Below are 7,840 nucleotides of genomic sequence, written 5' to 3'. Positions count from 1 at the left end.
AAAAGTTATTGAAAAAAAATTTAAATTATATAAAAAAAAATATTTCAAAAATTAAAAATTTATTTTTTCTAAAAAATATTATGAAATTCATATATTTTTTAATAAATTTAATTTATTAATTTTTTTTCGAGTACTAATTTTCAACACAATTTAGAAGTTTCAAAAATTTTTTATCATTTTCTTAAAATAAATAAACATAATAATATTTTCTAAAATTTTCTAACCTCAACTCGACACTCTTTATCACCATTAAAATTTCGAACTTCACAATTCATCAACCAGACGAGATCGAACGCTCTCATGCCACGCAGTTGCCCGAGGGCAAAAGCAATGCACTTTGGCAGCTCGTATCTCATATTTCAAAAATTATGCACTGGATATGCAAAGCCATACCCCACTGGAGTGTCCATAACGTTCGAATAAAAAAGAAGCGATTCGCCTCATAATTTATCTAAAGTTGAACGTAGACACTGCAGTGCGTCCGCACGCAGGGCGTTGAACCCTGAATGGTATAAACGTGCAAGACGAGCACCCTTTTTGAAATCGGCGGCTGCACTGTGTGCTGTAAAAGTACGCAAATGCATATAAAGTGGTTAAGAAGTGCATTGATTGTTGGTGAATGTACGAAATTATGAATTGCAGTAGATCAAAAAAGTTAAACAAAAATTAAAAACTAATTAAATTTTTTTCGCAATCTGAAAATTTTATTCGAAATTTGAAGAAGACATTCGAAATTCGAGGATGGATTTCCAAAATAAATTTCAATTTGAAGTAAAATTTTTTTCTTGTTAGTAAACGTATGAAATTTTAAAATTGCAGATGAACATGAACACAAGTTAAAATAAAATATATAAATTTTTTTTAATTCGAAAATTGTATTCGAATTTTTTTTTCGAAATTAAAAATTAAACAAATATTTTTCGTAATTTTTACTTCAATTTACATTCAAAATTGAATTCGAAATTTGAAAAATTTATTCGAAATCCAAAACTTTTATTTTTTTCCATCATTTTAGTTTTGAACAAAAAATTTTCAAAAAATATTTAAAAGAAAATACTTGGTTGGATTAAGGTTTATTATGGCAATATGTATATTATAAAATACATATATTATAAAAAATAATCTGCAAATTTTAAGAGAATTTAATTAATTGAAAAGACCAAAGAAAAAAGCAAGCAAATTTTCCCGTAAATAGAACTTGGAGTCAAAGAAGAAACCTCTTTCAGTTTAATTCGAATAATCCATTGGAATCAATCTTCAAATATGCTCTTCCACACTACTTTATATTTATTCAGTAATTTGGGCCGAATTCCCGGTGGTACTGCAATACCGGGCCAACCCGTGGCAGAGGTGGAGCAAGCCCCTAAAACACTCCGCCCATTTCCAAAAATCAGTTTAACATTTGTTGTCCTCCGATGGAGGATCTATCAGATGTTAAGCTGATAAGAACAGATACTACACTTTGATCTTAGCCATAAGGCCGAGAAGCGATAACTTTTCACAGCCAACAGCGTACCTTGTCTATAATGTTTTTCATAAATGCGTTGAGAATTAACTAGCAGCGCACTAAGCAGCGAATGAAATGTTTATATGCGCGCTATTTACAGATACGAGATACTTTAGTAGGTAGTGAGCAAGCGAAAGGGCAACTAAAGCAAATGGGGCGAAGAGTGGTGGTTAAGTAGGTTGATATGGCTGTATGGTTGTGTATATAGTAGGTACAGCTACAACCGGTTTGGCATTCGAATATGTATACGAGATACATTCGTAGCATGATAATTTCTACACTGTGTACAGTGGTGGTCAAAAGTACAACCCAATAGTTGTCCCAAAGTCGCAAACAATGTGTCTAAGCTATTTATAATTTCACAGTATTTCTCCATATTACCATTAAATTAATTTCTTTTAATAAAAATTTATAATTTTGTTAAAAAAAAAATCCGCAAAAATAAAACTGCAGATGCAGAAAAGAACCAAAGATTCTTAGCTGGAAGAACTTTTTAACCATTTTTACTTCTATTAAACAGAAAAATGTTGAATAGCTGATAGTACAAATAAAGATAATATCTCCGAGTCTGATTCGGTTCCTAATGATATCTGAGTAAATTTCAGTTTTTAATAAACTATACTCACACTTGTGGTCTCCACTGTATATCTAATACAGGCATGAATCACACTCTGTATATGCACAAAAGTTCGCTATATACGTCATGCTTGCTTGAATTTTAGATATGTTTGTTAATACATATTACTAAATTCAACTTTTCGGGATTTCGGGACTGAATTCGGGATTCGCCATTTTTATTAGAATATATTAATTTTCAATATAATAATAAAATTAATTAAACATTGCCAGGATAGAAAAATGAATGAGAGATTTCGGGACTCTCAAACGGGGTCCATCATATAAACAAAAATAAATTTACGTGATCTATCATATAGAGAAATATTGTCTTTTAAGTATTCTAAATATTTTTACATAAATCGATGTCGTGATTTGAATGTGGAAATCTTGATTTTAAATGTTAAAACTATAAAACTTCCATTTCGGAATGCGAAAAAAAGAAGAATAAGACAAACTTGATATAAATTTTCATATAAAATGATAAACCACCAGCAGCAAATTTTTATTTTTAAGCAATCCCGAAACATAAAAAGTAAAATCCCGAAATTTCGGGATTACCAGCACTGACTAATATGCACTCAGTTTTCTATATAAACGCTTAGAACCAGTTTTCCGCATTTATTTTCATCATTTTCTTCACAAATAGTATCTACACTACAGCCAACCGAGGGTTGTTGTGCCGTAGACACTGCGCAGCATAAATTTTTCATCCAACTTCTTGTACTTCGCTGACGGTTCCTACAGAGTTGCATATAAAAACGAAGCGCGTGACTTTGTCAAGTCATTGTAGGCTCGGTTTAGACACAGTTCACATCTTATGCATTTTGCTTAAGATTTTTCGTTAGTTAGTTAAATTTCTTCGAAGAAACGGTAAGTATCTCGACGAATGGTACAATACCATTGTTTTTTTTTTTTGTATCTTCACTACTGTTATTTGAATGAGCCAGTTTAAATTAAACTTGGCTGGGCGGGTAAAATAAATTTTGTTCGCTGGAATTCAGCTGAAACTAAAAAGTACGTAGTTGGCGTGCTAAATTTTTAAGCAATTGCAAAAAAAAATTATGATTTTCAAAAAATACATAACTATTTTTTTAAATTATTTTCCATTGTAAATAAGAAAATTCAGAAAAATAAATTTAAAAAATATCAAAACATTTATGTTTTAAATTTAAAAATAAAATGAAAACAATATAAAAGATAAAAAAATAATAAATGAAATAAATAATAAAATAAAAGTTGGGATTCGAACCTTGGACCCACCGAACAGCTAACCGATTCTTGCTACACTACAGTGTTGTTTGTGTATTTTTATAGTATAAACTGAATATGAATGCGGTAATTCCACATATCAACAACTAAAAGGCGTAGGTTCGAAACCCAGTGGAAAGGTTTTTTTTTCTTTTTTTTTTATATAAAAAAATTAATTTTTAATTTTTTATGTAGAGATTTTTAAAATTCAATAATAATGAAATAAAAAGACCAATTAGATTTCTTTCTTCTTCTTCTATTTCTTATAAAATGTTGACTACATACCTTAAATTAGTGTCAATTTTTTCGCAGAAACAACTGAAAGAAGCGACAAAGAGAGAATTTAAATTAAATAAGAGCAAATATTATTAAGAGTATATCATGAATCATGATAATATACAGAAATTATTATTATTATTAGATTATTCGGAGGTTATGGAGCATATTTTGCAAAAATAGTCGATATTCATACATACTTATTTACTAAATACACATTCATTTCAACTCCAATTTATATGCAATCAATTTCAGAATATGCTCTCGACTTCATGCAAATTTCATTTGGTCACGTAGAATATGAAATTGTCCCCATTTGTACACGAAAATTACTAAAAACAAAGTATTTTACTTTTTTGGGGTGATTTATAATAAATAGACAGATTTGTGAAGATTTGATCCGACCCCGTTCGTTTCCACCCGTGAAACTTGCCGATTATTTATAAAAACTACCTTACAAGATAATTGTTCTGTTCTAATCGGGTCTGAAACACTGAACAAAGTAGGAAACTCTCAAGTACATAACTGTAGGAAATTCTCAAGTACATATATCTAAATGAAATTTCATTAAGTTTTCTGAAGCTACACAGCAAATTTCAATTGCACTCTTTCTACATACCATATTTACTAAATAACACCATTTCATATTTGTAAATGTATTTATAATGTCGGGACGGCGCGAACGCCATTCCCGGCTACCAAAAATTACACGCACGAGTTATTCGCATTAGGAATAATCGCGAAGGTCAACTCAGCCTAAAGTGCAATGGCCAAGCCTCACTCCGGAGGAACCGCCTTCATGATCACGGTAACCTCTACGCCAGGTAAGTATGCTTAACGCCGCTCACAGTTAACTACTTAAGCAGCCAAACACGTAAATCGTTTGAGAACTACACACCGTAATGGTATAGCAAGAAGCAATGAACGAAAACGAACGGCCAAGCGCAAGTATTCATCGCTTTGTCGTTTGTGCATGCACATTTAAACATACACAGCGTTGATATTTATAAACAAAAGTGGTTGTTGTTGCTTTGCGCGGCGTCACTGGCCGGCTACTGAGTAACTGCTTTGTGTATATTATGTTGTTGCTTGATGTGACTGTGCTGTGTTCTTCTGATAAAGCGCTGTTGTTGATTAGCAGTTGTTGTTTTTGTTACGAAAAGAAGCCGTTATTCATTTGTTTTCATACATACATACATATGTATTTACATACTTGAGAAAACGACAACCAGAACCAATATTTGCATTTGCAAAGCTCATTGCGATGACATTTGTCATTAGTTTTCAGACTTCTTAGTTTATTGCACTGCTAATCGCAGTCGGTAGTGCTATTATCCTAATTCAAAGAAGTTATTTTCGATCAAGAATAAGATGAGACAAATACCAAAACTGTGTCTTGCTCGATACGACTATATTGGACATCTAACCACTAGACGTTGACAAATTAGGAGTCTCAATTTACAATTCCGAAATAAGGAAGATCAATAGGTCTCTATGGAAATCCTTCTGGGATATAGGGAAGACCAAGAGAGCTTCATGGAAAGCTTTCTGAGTTATAAGACACGTTGAGAGGTCTCCATAGAAAGCTGAAAAAAGGTAGAGAGATGCCGTGAATACTCACAACTAATTAGCATTTCTCGCAGAGAACACCATTTACTTGGATTATCTTAAAAACGTGGATGGAAACTGGACTCTGAATAACACCTAAAGCGCTTCAGGCGGATTGCGCTGACGTTTCAGACCTTTTGGATGAATGTGCACGGAAATTGGAGATCAACTCGTTCAATCTTATCTATTCCTTTTGTCAACATAATGGGTGATATTGTGAGAGAATAATCGGCGGTCAAATAAGAGGTAGCATGCCGATGGATCGACTTCCCAGGATATAGCCTACAGTACAGGTACACTACTTTTATATGATTGGAGATGACCATCGGATATAAAGACTTTGTGAAACTTCCTCGATATCGAGGAGCGTTCAACAAGCCATCAACGGAAGTGAATATTAGATTTCCTGGAATACTCCTGCACTTGGTATCACCAACTGACGTCAAACAGCGAGAAGAAAGAACGAATTGCGCGCTGTTGTTAACTCGGCTATAATCGCGTAAGCGGTATCTACCCCCGTAAAGAAAGAAGAAGATAGATTCGGAAGAGTGAAGCAACGAACGCATACATCGAAATATGAATATCGCAAGGTGAGCTCTTTCGCCTCTTCTCTGGATCAACATTGACAACGATCTCATGGAAAAGTTTATAAAATGTAGTTGCCAGGTGGTTGTTTAAAAGTTTGAGAAATGTGGCTGCCAGGCTTAAGATGAAATTCATAGGTACCTAGTATGAGTTAATTTGAGGGTACTTTTTCGTCGTAACTAACAACAGGACTTGTTAACTCACAAGGAGATATGAGTTTCATGGTCCCGAAGCCGCATCTTCCATTGACTAAAGCCGCATCTTCACTACTCTAGTCGAGGTGGGCATATTACACTAAGAGATCAAGCTCTTTCAATTTATTTAAATAAATTTGTCCTCATTATTCTCAAAGCCCGACTATATACTACGTGATATTAAAAGGAATTAGTCTGCGAAATAATAAATACTTAGCGCCAAAGTCTTGGACTTACTCAACTAATCAGTATGAGTCTTCACTCATCTTCGTTAAAATTGTCGCAAGCATACCTTAAGGCTTGTAAACAATTCCAGGTGCAAAACCGTGACCCTGTAGAACGTACACACCCACAGACATATCAAAAGACAGTTTTAAGCAGTTGCCACAAAATTAACCGCAACCTAGAAACCGAAAAGACAATGTCTGCTGTCGTTGTTGACGCGCCTAACTGTAGGCAACACTATAGAGACCAAAAGTGAAAGTAAACTTCTAGTGGTCATTGAAGAGCAAACACAGACGTGTTTGTGTGTACAGAGAACTAATCAACTTTTTGGCGCAAAAAATAGAAAGGCTTAAACCTGGCCAGCTGGTTGAATCTCAGTATGTGCGCCTGTAGCTATGCAACAACCTTGTATGGCAGCTCGATGGCTGCTTTGCTGAGGCAGAAAATATGAAAACAAAAACTAACGGCGACGAGGGCGACCACAGCTGCTGAAGACTTAGCTTTCTCTAGAGGTACGTGATTAAGTGTGCGTGGGCGGTCGTTTTGTGGGGGAGGTCTGTGTGCTGAATAGGCGTTGCTTGGCAGCAACTGATTAGCTCGAGATGAGATAGTAGGGGCAGCAATGTAAACAAAACACCATAACCAAAGACAATAGCATGACAACTAGCACAACAAGCTGTCGTTGCATTACGGCTTTCCCCCTTCCTGGGTATTGCTTCGACACTTGTTTTCATGCTTATTTTTGTTTACAAACAGTTGTTCTTTCTAACTGTAGATTTGTATCTGACACTCGTGCATACACAGTAATCTAAGTTGCGTCACTCGGGTAATTATAACGCCGTATATAGAGGATCTGGATACCCACTATGGGAGGGTTATCGTGCTTATAGGAACTCAGAGCCGTTATGTTAGGTTCGTGAACCCGTCAGTGTTGTGATGTATGAACTCATGGATTAATAACGGACTAAAAAGTTTTCGGAGAGACCCACAGGTAGTGGAATCGGTGGATTCCGTCCCGAGTTCCGTAGTTCTTGAGAAAAAGACCGATTTAGAGCTCAAACTGGCTGATAGTTAGCAGCTTTTATGTTCCCAGACTGTCTGATAGAGTTAGGGTTCTTCTACAGTTATCTGCAGAACAGTAAGTAGTCTTAAGACCCTACTTAATAGCTTTCTAGACCTATTCTTGTTCCATACACCAAATCTAACGATAGTTTATCAGTTAGGTGGCTGATAATGAAATGACATCAAGGACGACACTCCGATAGAGAGTTTAGTCCAAAAAGGGGCTACATCTTAGATTCCCATAATTCATCTCCGAGCTTTAGAAGCTTTGGAAGCTCTGAAAAGCTTTGAATCCCTTTAACTAAACTTACAAATAATGAAGTCCATGTATATTTGGTATGTCTTCGCGATAATTTCTGAAATTATTTTCGCACAGGGTGTTTCATAACGTAAATTTTACGCACATATCCACATAAGTATGCATTTATTTGTGTAGCAAATCATTTGTTTGTAGTTCTATGTCACCACAAGTGCAATTACAGCCGCCATGGCATTGACTAGAATGCTGTATGGAAAA

The 7,840-nt window shown here is 34.7% G+C and overlaps 3 non-coding genes across 3 annotated transcripts; all 3 read right to left on the bottom strand.

Annotated features, from left to right (window-relative positions):
* Positions 1–316: 316 nt before the first annotated feature.
* Positions 317–539, bottom strand: LOC114803581 (U11 spliceosomal RNA). Its single transcript, XR_003752062.1, has one exon. It is a non-coding gene; the product is annotated as a U11 spliceosomal RNA (small nuclear RNA).
* Positions 540–1,294: 755 nt separating this feature from the next.
* On the bottom strand, positions 1,295–1,492 carry LOC114803582 (U2 spliceosomal RNA). Its single transcript, XR_003752063.2, has one exon. It is a non-coding gene; the product is annotated as a U2 spliceosomal RNA (small nuclear RNA).
* Positions 1,493–4,316: 2,824 nt separating this feature from the next.
* LOC114803580 (U1 spliceosomal RNA) lies at positions 4,317–4,481 on the bottom strand. The gene has a single exon (XR_003752061.1). It is a non-coding gene; the product is annotated as a U1 spliceosomal RNA (small nuclear RNA).
* Positions 4,482–7,840: the final 3,359 nt, after the last annotated feature.

The sequence above is a fragment of the Zeugodacus cucurbitae genome, chromosome 5, assembly GCF_028554725.1.
Source record: "Zeugodacus cucurbitae isolate PBARC_wt_2022May chromosome 5, idZeuCucr1.2, whole genome shotgun sequence".
In the NCBI taxonomy this organism is placed as follows: Eukaryota; Metazoa; Arthropoda; class Insecta; order Diptera; family Tephritidae; genus Zeugodacus; species Zeugodacus cucurbitae.
Note: the sequence above shows the minus strand (reverse complement) of the source record. Positions and strands in the feature narration are given on the sequence as shown.